Source organism: Salmo salar, unplaced genomic scaffold (genome assembly GCF_965601325.2).
Source record: "Salmo salar unplaced genomic scaffold, fSalSal1 ptg000206l, whole genome shotgun sequence".
Lineage (NCBI taxonomy): Eukaryota > Metazoa > Chordata > Actinopteri > Salmoniformes > Salmonidae > Salmo > Salmo salar.
This window is the reverse complement of record NW_027675329.1, coordinates 1,501,601-1,514,808: the sequence shown is the minus strand read 5'-3', so window position 1 is coordinate 1,514,808 and position 13,208 is coordinate 1,501,601. Positions and strand designations below refer to the sequence as shown.

Genomic DNA, 13,208 nt, shown 5'->3' with positions numbered 1-13,208 from the left:
CATAGTGTTTTCCTTGATGGCCAAAAAGCAGAAGTTTAGTCTCATCTGACCAGAGTACCTTCTTCCATATGTTTGGGGAGTCTCCCACCTGCCTTTGGGTGAACACCAAACATGTTTGCTTATTTCTTTCTATAAGCAATGGCTTTTTTTCTGGCCACTCTTCCATAAATCCCAGCTCTATGTAGTGTATGGCTTAAAGTGGTCCTATGGACAGATACTCCAATCTCTGCTGTGTAGCATTGCAGCTCCTTCAGGGTTATGTTTGCCTCTCTGATTAACCTCTTACATCTAGATGTGCCGCTAGCGGAATGCCTCGCCAATATCCAATGATAGAGCGTGGCGCGAATTACAAACTCCTCAAAAATCCAAAAACTTCAATTTTTCAAACATATGACTATTTTACACCATTTTAACCTCTATGGGCTAGGTGGGACGCTAGCGTCCCACCCGTGGTGCACTCCATCAACAGCAGGTGCATTTCAAGAGCGGCAAATTTGAATCCAAATAAATGTCAAAATTCAAATTTTTCAAACATACAACTATTTTACACCCTTTGAAAGATAAACATCTCCTTAATCTAACCACGTTTTACGATTTCAAAAAGGTTTTACGGCGAAAGCATAAATTTAGAGTATGTTAGGACAGTTCATTTACAAGAGTTGTGTGTAATGTTTTGTCAATTCAAAGACAGGGTCACCAAAACCATAAAACCAGCTAAAATGATGCACTAACCTTTTACAATCTCCATCAGATGACACTCCTAGGACATTATGTTAGACAATGCATGCATTTTTAGTTCTATCAAGTTCATATTTATATCCAAAAACAGCGTTTTACTATGGCATTGATGTTGAGGAAATCGTTTCCCTCCAATAACCGGCAGTCAAGTCAACACCACAAATTAAATAATTAAAATTAGAAAACATTGGTAAAATATTATATTGTCATTTAAAGAATTATAGATTTACATCTCTTGAACGCAATCAACTTGCCAGATTTAAAAAGAACCTTACTGGGAAATCACACTTTGCAATAATCTGAGCACTGCGCCCAGAAAAATACGCGTTGCGATACAGACTAGACGTCATGTTGGGGAGATCTAAAATCGAAAATACTATGTAAATAATCCATTACCTTTGATTCTCTTCATCAGATGTCACTTCCAGGTATCACAGGTCCATAACGAATGTAGTTTTGTTCAAAAAAGCTCATCATTTATGTCCAAAAATCTCTGTCTTGTTAGCACATGATCTAAGCCAGCCGGACTTCTCGTCATGAACGAGGAGAAAAAATATATTTACGTTCGTTCAAACATGTCAAACGTTGTATAGCATAAATCATTAGGGCCTTTTTTAACCAGAACATGAATAATATTCAAGGTGGACGAATGCATACTCTTTTATAACGTATTGGAACGAGGGTAACCAAAACATGAACTCGCGCGCCAGGTGTCTAATGGGCCATCATCGTTCCATGGCTCTTGTTCGGTCAGATCTCCCTCCAGAAGACTCAAAACACTTTGTAAAGGCTGGTGACATCTAGTGGAAGCAATAGGAAGTGCCAAAATATTCCTCAGCCCCTGTGTTTTTCAATGGGATAGGTTTAAAGGTAATACAACACATCAGGTATCCACTTCCTGTCAGAAAATGTCTCAGGGTTTTGCCTGCCAAATGAGTTCTGTTATACTCACAGACATCATTCAAACAGTTTTAGAAACTTTAGAGTGTTTTCTATCCATATATAATAAGTATATGCATATTCTAGTTACTGGGTAGGATTAGTAACCAGATTAAATCGGGTACATTTTTTTTATCCAGCCGTGCAAATACTGCCCCCTAGCCCTAACAGGTTAAAGACAAGACTCTCCTTTATCTAACCACATTGTCCGATTATAAAAGGCTTTACAACGAAAGAAAAACATTAGATTATGTCAGGAGAGTACCCAGCCAGAAATAATCACACACCCATTTTTCAAGCTAGCATATAATGTCTCAAAAACCAAAACCACAGCTAAATGCAGCACTGACCTTTGATGATCTTCATCAGATGACCCTCCTAGGACATTATGTTATACAATACATGCATGTTTTGTTCAATCAAGTTCATATTTATATCAAAAACCAGCTTTTTACATTAGCATGTGACGTTCAGAACTAGCAAACATACCGAAAACTTCTGGTGAATTTACTAAATTACTCACGATAAGCGTTATAGATACAGAACTCCTTTATGCAATTGCGGTGTCCGATTTTAACCTCTATGGGCTAGGTGGGACGCTAGCGTGCCACCCGTGGTGCACTCCATCAACAGCAGGTGCATTTCAAGAGCGGCAAATTTGAATCCAAATAAATGTAAAAATTCAAATTTTTCAAACATACAACTATTTTACACCCTTTGAAAGATAAACATCTCCTTAATCTAACCACGTTTTACGATTTCAAAAAAGGTTTTACGGCGAAAGCATAAATTTAGAGTATGTTAGGACAGTACATTTACAAGAGTTGTGTGTAATGTTTTGTCAAGTCAAAGACAGGGTCACCAAAACCATAAAACCAGCTAAAATGATGCACTAACCTTTTACAATCTCCATCAGATGACACTCCTAGGACATTATGTTAGACAATGCATGCATTTTTAGTTCTATCAAGTTCATATTTATATCCAAAAACAGCGTTTTACTATGGCATTGATGTTGAGGAAATCGTTTCCCTCCAATAACCGGCAGTCAAGTCAGCGTCACAAATTAAATAATTAAAATTAGAAAACATTGGTAAAATATTATATTGTCATTTAAAGAATTATAGATTTACATCTCTTGAACGCAATCAACTTGCCAGATTTAAAAATAACCTTACTGGGAAATCACACTTTGCAATAATCTGAGCACTGCGCCCAGAAAAATACGCGTTGCAATACAGACTAGACGTCATGTTGGGGAGATCTAAAATCGAAAATACTATGTAAATAATCCATTACCTTTGATTCTCTTCATCAGATGTCACTTCCAGGTATCACAGGTCCATAACGAATGTAGTTTTGTTCAAAAAAGCTCATCATTTATGTCCAAAAATCTCCGTCTTGTTAGCACATGATCTAAGCCAGCCGGACTTCTCGTCATGAACGAGGAGAAAAAATATATTTACGTTCGTTCAAACATGTCAAACGTTGTATAGCATAAATCATTAGGGCCTTTTTTAACCAGAACATGAATAATATTCAAGGTGGACGAATGCATACTCTTTTATAACGTATTGGAACGAGGGTACCCAACATGAACTCGCGCGCCAGGTGTCTAATGGGACATCATCGTTCCATGGCTCTTGTTCGGTCAGATCTCCCTCCAGAAGACTCAAAACACTTTGTAAAGGCTGGTGACATCTAGTGGAAGCAATAGGAAGTGCCAAAATATTCCTCAGCCCCTGTGTTTTTCAATGGGATAGGTTTAAAGGTAATACAACACATCAGGTATCCACTTCCTGTCAGAAAATGTCTCAGGGTTTTGCCTGCCAAATGAGTTCTGTTATACTCACAGACACCATTCAAACAGTTTTAGAAACTTTAGAGTGTTTTCTATCCATATATAATAAGTATATGCATATTCTAGTTACTGGGTAGGATCAGTAACCAGATTAAATCGGGTACATTTTTTTATCCAGACGTGCAAATGCTGCCCCCTAGCCCTAACAGGTTAAAATAGCTTTTCGGGGAAAGCACATTTTGCAATATTCTGAGTAGATAGCCCGGCCATCATGGCTAGATGTTTTGACACCCACCAAGTTTGAACTCACCAAACTCAGATTTACTATAAGAAAAATTGGATTACCTTTGCTGTTCTTCTTCAGAATGCACTCCCAGGACTTCTACTTCAACACCCAATGTTGTTTTGGTTCCAAATAATCCATAGTTATATCCAAATAGCGGCGTTTTGTTCTTGCGTTCAAGACACTATCCGAAGGGTAACGAAGGGTGATGCGCCGGCGCATATCGTGACAAAAAAATTCTAAATATTCCATTACCGTACTTCGAAGCATGTCAAACGCTGTTTAAAATCAATTTTTATGCGATTTTTCTTGTAAAATAGCGATAATATTCCGACCGGGAGACCTTGTTTTCGTTCAAACACTGAAAGTTGAAAATGGAGTCTTCACACGCACGCGCACCTCGTGTCATTGTTCTCAGAGCGACCACTTTCCAAATGTCCTACTGTTTTTCGCCCAGGGACTGCAGAGTCATCATTCCGCGTTCTGGCACCTTCTGAGAGCCTATGGGAGCCTTAGAAAATGTCACATTACAGCAGAGATCCTCTATTTTACATAAAGAGGCTATAGAAGGACAAGGAATGGTCAGAGAGGGCACTTCCTGTATGGAATCTTCTCAGGTTTTGGCCTGCCACATGAGTTCTGTTATACTCACAGACACCATTCAAACAGTTTTAGAAACTTTAGGGTGTTTTCTATCCACATTTCCTAATTATATGCATATTCTAGTTTCTGGGCAGGAGTAATAACCAGATTAAATCGGGTATGTTTTTTATCCGGCCGTGAAAATACTGCCCCCTATCCTAAACAGGTTAATGCCCCCCTTGCCTGGTCTGTGAGTTTTGGTGGGCGGCCCTCTCTTGGCAGGTTTGTTGTGGTGCCATATTCTTTCAATTTTTTAATAATGGATTTAATGGTGCTCCATGGGATGTTCAAAGTTTCTGATATTTATTTATAACCCAACCCTGATCTGTACTTCTCCACAACTTTGTCCCTGACCTGTTTGGAGAGCTCCTTGGTCTTCATGGTACCGCTTGCTTGGTGGTGCCTCTTGCTTAGTGGTGTTGTAGAATCTGGGGCCTTTCAGAACAGGTGTATATATACTGAGATCATGTGACAGATCATGTGACACTTAGATTGCACACATGTGGAGTTCATTTAACTAATGATGTGACTTCTGAAGGTAATTGGTTGCACCAGATATGATTTATGGGCTACATAGCAATGGGGGTGAATACATATGCACGCACCACTTTTCTGTTTTTAACTTTATTTTTTAAACAAGTCTTTTTTTTTTCTCTCTTGACCAATTTGGACTATTTTGTGTTTGTCCATTACATGAAATCCAAATAAAATCAATTTAAATTACATGTTGTAATGCAACAAAATGGGAAAACGCCAAGGGGGATGAATACTTTTGCAAGGCACTGTAGTTCTCCCATTTGAAGAAGTCTTAATTATTTGGACAAATTCACTTATATTGTATTAAAGTAGTCATAAGTTTAGTATTTGGTCCCATATTCCATGCCTGCAGTGATTACATCAAGCTTGTGATTCTACAAACTTGTTGAAATCATTTGCAGTTTGTTTTGGTTATATTTTGGACTATGTTTTTCCTAATAGAAACTGATTGGTGAATAATGTCCTGTCATTTTGGAGTCACTTCACTTGTATTGTCAGTAAGAATAAGAATGAATCGAGAATGATGATGAATGAGAAAGTTACAGCGGCACAATGATCATACCCCCTCTGTTATTGGTAATGGTGATGGGTTAGCATGTTTTGTTGTAGCCTCTGTTATTGGTAATGGTGAGAGGTTAGCATGTTTTGTTGTAGCCTCTGTTATTGGTAATGGTGAGAGGTTAGCATGTTTAGTTGTATTCTCTGTTATTGGTAATGGTGAGAGGTTAGCATGTTTTGTTGAAGCCTCTGTTATTGGTAATGGTGAGAGGTTGTCATGTTTTGTTGTAGCCTCTGTTATTGGTAATGGTGAGAGGTTAGCATGTTTTGTTGTAGCCTCTGTTATTGGTAATTGTCACAGATTATGTCGTGGTGTTGCAGGGAAGACCAGAATGCAGCGGAGTTGTGGATACTCATATTTTAATTACCAAAAAAAAGAGTAAAGCATCCACTTGACAAAACAATAAATGATACCCACGAAACAGTTTTGCAGGCTCACCAACGCAGTGCAAAAACAACTACCCATAAAACCAAGTGACAAACATACTCCTACATATATGACTCCCAATCAGGAACAACGATCCCCAGCTGTTCCTGATCAGGAGTCACAAGACCAACACAGAACATTCACACACACACAAGACTGCCACGTCCTGACCCCAAAACTACTACAACAGCTCCATCTGCTGGTCAGGACGTGACAGTGCCCCCCCCTCAAGGTGCAGACCCCGGAATGCACCTAACAACAAAAAACACCAACAAACAAAATCCCCAACAAAACCCATAAACAATAACCCCTAAACAATAAGGGAGGGAAGGGAGGGTGGCTGCCGTCAATGACGGCACTGTGCTACACCCTCCCTCCCTCCCCAACCCACCTATCCTGGAGGTGGCTCAGGTGCAGGCAGACGGCCACTCGGGCTGGGCCGGAGGACAGGAGGGCCCCTCGGGCTGGGCCGGAGGACAGGAGGGCCCCTCGGGCTGGGCCGGGGGGCAGTCGGGCCGCTCTGGCGGCTCGGGGGGCAGTCGGGCCGCTCTGGCGGCTCCTGACTGGCGGGCGGCTCTGGCGGCTCCTGACTGGCGGGCGGCTCTGGCGGCTCCTGACTGGCGGGCGGCTCTCGTGACGTACGACTGGCGGGCAGCTCTCGTGACGTACGACTGGCGGGCAGTTCTCGTGACTGTTGACTGGCGGGCAGTTCTCGTGACTGTTGACTGGCGGGCAGCTCTGGCGACTTACGACTGGCGGGCAGCTCTGGCGACGTACGACTGGCGGGCAGCTCTGGTGACTTACGACTGGCGGGCGGCTCTGGCGGCTCCTGACTGGCGGGCGGCTCTGGCGGCTCCTGACTGGCGGGCGGCTCTGGCGGCTCCTGACTGGCGGGCGGCTCTGGCGGCTCCTGACTGGCAGGCGGCTCTGGCGGCTCCTGACTGGCTGGCGGCTCTGGCGGCTCCTGACTGGCGGGCGGCTCTGGTGACGTACGACTGGCGGGCGGCTCTCGTGTCGTACGACTGGCGGGCGGCTCTCGTGACGTACGACTGGCGGGCAGTTCTCGTGACGTACGACTGGCGGGCAGTTCTCGTGACTGTTGACTGGCGGGCAGCTCTGGCGACTTACGACTGGCGGGCAGCTCTGGCGACGTACGACTGGCGGGCAGCTCTGGCGACTTACGACTGGCGGGCAGCTCTGGCGACTTACGACTGGCGGGCAGCTCTGGCGACTTACGACTGGCGGGCAGCTCTGGCGACTTACGACTGGCGGGCAGCTCTGGCGACTTACGACTGGCGGGCAGCTCTGGCGACTTACGACTGGTGGGCAGCTCTGGCGACTTACCACTGGCGGGCAGCTCTGGCGACTTACCACTGGCGGGCAGCTCTGGCGACTTACGACTGGCGGGCAGCTCTGGTGACTGTTGACTGGCGAGGCTGGGCTGACGCACTAGACTCATGATGCGTGGTTATGGTACTGGACGTGCCAGCCTGGAGACACGCACCTCCATGCTAGTGCGTCTAGCGGGAAACACCGGACCGAAAGGGCGCACTGGCGGTCTTGAGCGCAGGGTTGGCATTACCCCTTCCGGCTCGAAGCCTACTTCACCCTGGCACATGCGGGGCGCTGGTACTGTGCTTACCGGCCTGAAAATCCCAGGGTTCACCACAGCCCCAACCCACGGGACCTGTCCAGTCTGCCCTACAAGGGTACGGGGAGCTGGCCTGGGGCTCCAATCTCGCCCCACCAAATAGCCCTTGTGCCCCCCCCTAAAAAATTATTGGGGCTGCCTCTCGGGTTCTACCTGCCTCCCAGGCAGGTTGTCACAGTGGACCCGCAACTGCTCCCATGTCCAGTCAATCCTTTCCGTCAATACTTCCAGCGATCAGGAATCCATCACCTCCCGAGCGCGCTGCTTCCAACATTCCTCCCTCACTTGCCTCTGTCCTCTTCTCCGCTGCTTGGTCCTTTGGTGGTGGGTAGTTCTGTCACAGATTATGTCGTGGTGTTGCAGGGAAGACCAAAATGCAGCGGAGTTGTGGATACTCATATTTTAATTACCAAAAAAAGAGTAAAGCATCCACTTGACAAAACAATAAATGATACCCACGACACGAAACAGTTTTTCAGGCTCACCAACGCAGTGCAAAAACAACTACCCACAAAACCAAGTGACAAACATACTCCTACATATATGACTCCCAATCAGGAACAACGATCCCCAGCTGTTCCTGATCAGGAGTCACAAGACCAACACAGAACATTCACACACACACAAGACTGCCACGTCCTGACCCCAAAACTACTACAACAGCTCCATCTGATGGTCAGGACGTGACAGTAATGGTGAGAGGTTAGCATGTTTTGTTGTAGCCTCTGTTATTGGTAATGGTGAGAGGTTAGCATGTTTTGTTGTAGCCTCTGATATTGGTAATGGTGAGAGGTTAGCATGTTTTGTTGTAGCCCCTGTTATTGGTAATGGTGAGAGGTTAGCATGTTTTGTTGTAGCCTCTGTTATTGGTAATGGTGAGAGGTTAGCATGTTTTGTTGTAGCCTCTGTTATTGGTAATGGTGAGAGGTTAGCATGTTTTATTGTAGCCTCTGTTATTGGTAAAGGTGAGAGGTTAGCATGTTTTGTTGTATCCTCTGTTATTGGTAATGTTGAGAGGTTAGCATGTTTTGTTGTAGCCTCTGTTATTGGTAATGGTGAGAGGTTAGCATGTTTTGTTGTGGCCTCTGTAACTTTCTCACTCATTCTGATTCATGATTTATTCATGATTTTTCTTAATCATGGCATCATCAGAATTTAATTTTTAATCGTGAATCACATACAGTTGAAGTCGGAAGTGTACATAGACTTAGGTTGGAGTCATTAAAACGTGTTTTTGAACCTCTCCACAAATTTCTTGTTAACAAACTATATAGTTTTGGCAAGTCGGTTAGGACATCTACTTTGTGCATGACACAAGTAATTTTTTAAACAATTGTTCACAGACAGATTATTTCACGTATAATCCACTGTATCACAATTCCAGTGGGTCAGAAGTTTACATACATTAAGTTGACTGTGCCTTTAAACAGCATGGAAAATTCCAGAAAATTATGTTATCGCTTTAGAAGCGTCTGGTAGGCTAATTGACATCATTTGGATGTATTTCAAGGCCTAGCTTCAAACTCAGTGCCTCTTTGCTTGACATCATGGGAAAATGAAAAGAAATCAGCCAAGATCTCACAAAAAAAATTGTAGACCTCCACAAGTATGGTTCATCCTTGGGAACAATTTCCAATCGCCTGAAGGTAACACGTTCATCTGTTCAAACAATAGTACGTAAGTCTAAACACCATGGGACCACACAGCCGCCATTCCGCTCAGGAAGGAGTCGCGTTCTGTCTCCTAGAGATGAACTTACTTTGGTGCAAATCAATACCAGAACAACACCAAAGGACCTTGTGAAGATGTTGGAGGAAACAGGTACAAAAGTATCTATATCCACAGTAAAACAAGTCCTATATCGACATAATCTGAAAGGTTGCTCAGCAAGGAAGAAGCCACTGCTCCAAAACCACCATAAAAAAGCCAGACTACGGTTTGCAACTGCACATGGGGACAAAGATCGTAATTTTTGGAGAAATGTCCTCTGGTCAGATGAAACAATACAAGAACTGTTTGGCCATAATGACCATCGTTATGTTTGGAGGAAAAAGGGGGAGGCTTGCAATCCAAAAAACACCATCCCAACCGTGAAGCCCGGGGGTGGCAGCATCATGTTGTGGGGATGTTTTTCTGCAGGAGGGACTGGTGCACTTCACAAAATAGATGGCATCCTGAGGGAGGGAAATTATGTGGATATATTGATGCAACATCTCAAGACATCAGTCAGGAAGTTAAAGCTTGGTCACAAATGGGTCTTCCAAATGGACAATGACCCCAACGATACTTCCAAAGTTGTGTCAAAATGGCTTAAGGACAACAAAGTCAAGGTATTGGAGTGGCCATCACAAAACCCTGACCTCAATCCTATAGAACATTTGTGGGCAGAACTGAAAAAGTGTGTGCGAGCAAGAGGCCTACAAACCTGACTCAGTTACACCAGCTCTGTCAGGAGAAATGGGCCAAAATTCACCCAACTTATTGTGGGAAGCTTGTGGAAGGCTACCCGAAACGTTTAACCCAAGTTAAACCATTTAAAGGCAATGCTACCAAATACTAATTGAGTGTATGTAAACTTCTGACCCACTGGGAATGTGATGAAAGAAATAAAAGCTGAAATTAATCATTCTCTCTACTATTATTCTGACATTTCACATTCTTAAAATAAAGTGGTGATCCTAACTGACCTTTGACAGGGGATTTTTACTAGGATTAAATGTCAGGAATTGTAAAAATTCAGTTTAAATGTATTTGGCTAAGGTGTATGTAAACTTCTGACTTCAACTGTATGTATTAAAATACCCTCAAATAAAAGGTGACATTATACACTGTCACCTCATATGAAACATTTGATCTGAAATCCAAAATGTTGGAGTTTAGAGCCACATTTAAAATGTTTGCTTCACTGTCAAAATAGCTATGGTGTGGACTGTATACTCAATACAATCTAAATCTGATACCTCACTGTCTGTCTTCTGACTGATACTGCTTTTTAAACTGGTCTGGTCAGTCTACTCAAATATTCATACTATATATGTTTCTATCTGCAGGCAATACTTTGATCATTTGTCATTTTTAATGATGATACATTCATTTCCGAATAGATATGGAAGGTTTCAGGACACTGATATCTGAAAAATGTTGAAAAATTATACTGCCACTATTTTCACCACCAAAGCATAGCAGTGTGATTTTAATATGATTTGATTCTTTGCAGGCTGTCAGGCTGTGGAGTCACAGAGGAAGGCTGTGATTCTCTGGTCTCAGCTCTGAGGTCAAACCCCTCACACCTGAGAGAGCTGGACCTGAGTAACAATGACCTGAAGGATTCAGGAGTGAAGCTGCTCTCTACTGGACTGGAGGATCCCCACTGTAAACTGGAGACTCTGAGGTCAGTATTCCTGTAGTTGGTCAACAAGTGATAACTGTTCACCAGATCCACATGTGTTTACCAGACACACATAGTCCACACCATATGTGTTTGGACAGTGAAGTGTCATGACGTTGGCCTGTGGGTAAGGTTTATGACCCCCCCCATAAATACCTTTCTCCCTTCCCCTCTCTTACCCTACTGAAGGATTTGAATAGCCTGTGTTAAATATAGAGAGTCTGGGAACATCAAACAAATGGGGAAAAGGAACCATATTTTGGTAATAAAACCAGTTGGAAATATGTTTGAGAACGTAATGAGTATGTATGTCAGTTCGCTTGTCATCTGAGACATTATGACTGATGACAGGATGACATAAACGGTACCTGAGAAAGTATACACTCTCTAGTTATCAGAGTAACATGGAATTGTTATGCAATTGAAATGTTTGATATTGAAATTGTTTGTTAGGAGATTAAATGTAATTTTAGCTTCCAAATGAGAGAATTGGGTTTTCATAAGGAAAGTGCCCTGCTTGATCAGTGGCCCACCCCTGTGAAGAGACAGGGGTTATAAACGATGAAACACATCCACCCCCTCTCCACTATATAAGCCTTTGACGAAAAGATAACCACGTGGTTCCAGTACGTAAGGTCTGCAGCCTCTACGTTAGAAGGACACACATGTCAAGAACAGAACTAAGCCAACCTCGGCGTGAGCTTTGGTGGCGAATGGTATGAACTTTGAGCTTATTCACTACAGAAGTGATACTTCCTAGCCGTTGAGTTAGCAGCGGCCGCTGTAGACGGGGGCTAGGAAAGGACGGACGACGGATCCAGTCTAACAGACGGACGAAGATACCACCACGTATCCAATTTACCACCAGAGACATTCTTCCGAGTTTACAGGAAGATCTGTTGGCCAACCCGGCCAGCATCTACGACCAACCTACCGAAGCGCAGCTCAGAGTAAATATTTATTGCATTTTCCTTTTCCAAATGGGCGGTAATTTAGAATGCATAAGATAATGTATTTACGATAGCATAGCTGCTGTTTCTTTGTTCCTAAATCTTCCCGCTCTTTCATTCAAGCCCAACCCCCTTTCCTTTGTGTAACCAGTCATCATGTATGACATCATTTGTATTCGGTGTATTTGTAATTCTCTGTGATTAGTTTAGGTATTTAGTAAATAAATAATTAAACCCAAATTTGTATTGCTGATTCAACTTGTTAGCCAGGGTTCGTGAAGATAGCCAAGAATTTACAACTTTCATTATGAGACTGAAAATAAGATAAGGGTTAATATTGACTGCTATCGATGTAAAATATTACTAAGTATTTTAAGAGTTTATTAGGAAGATAACGGCTCTATAAACGTTCTTCCGTGGTGCCCCGACTTTCTAGTTAATTACATTTACATGATTAGCTTAATCAGGTAATATTAATTACAGTGAGAATTTTATAGGTTAGCATGTCATATCACTTAATCCGGCATAGCGAAAGACACAACAAAAGCTTACAGTTTTACATTTGGCGCTATGCTCCAGCATTTTGGATTTGAGATGTTTCATATTAGGTGACCTTACAGAATGTCACCTTTTATTTGAGGGTATTTTCATACATATCTGTTTTACCATTTAGAAATTAAAGCACTTTCTGTACGTAGTTCTCCCATTTGAAGAAGTCTTAATTATTTGGACAAATTCACTTATATTGTATTAAAGTAGTCATAAGTTTAGTATTTAGTCCCATATTCCATGCCTGCAGTGATTACATCAAGCTTGTGATTCTACAAACTTGTTGAATTCATTTTTCAGTTTGTTTTGGTTGTGTTTTGGATTATGTTTTTCCTAATAGAAACTGAATGGTGAATAATGTCCTGTCATTTTGGAGTCACTTCACTTGTATTGTCAGTAAGAATAGAAGATGTTTCTGAACACTTCTACATTCATGTGGATGCTACCATGATTATGAATAATCAGGAATGAATCGTGAATAATGATAAATGGGAAAGTTACAGAGACACAAAGATCAGACCTCCTTTGTTATTGGTGTTATTCTGTATACTTCTGGCCCTTCTTTGGACACTGTGTTAACTAACCTCCAGGCGAGCTTCAATGCCATACAGCTCTCCTTCCGTGGCCTCCAACTGCTCTTAAATACAAGTAAAACTAAATGCATGCTCTTCAACCGATCGCTGCCTGCACCTGCCCGCCTGTCCAGCATCACTACTCTGGACGGTTCTGACTTAGAATATGTGGA

At 42.6% G+C, this 13,208-nt stretch overlaps 1 long non-coding RNA gene across 1 annotated transcript; it reads left to right on the top strand.

The window, feature by feature from the left end:
• The first annotated feature begins 10,797 nt into the window (after positions 1 to 10,797).
• On the top strand, positions 10,798 to 12,154 carry LOC145867117 (uncharacterized). Its single transcript, XR_014383223.1, has 2 exons — positions 10,798 to 10,967; positions 11,709 to 12,154. It is a non-coding gene; the product is annotated as an uncharacterized LOC145867117 (long non-coding RNA).
• The last annotated feature ends 1,054 nt before the right edge of the window (positions 12,155 to 13,208 follow it).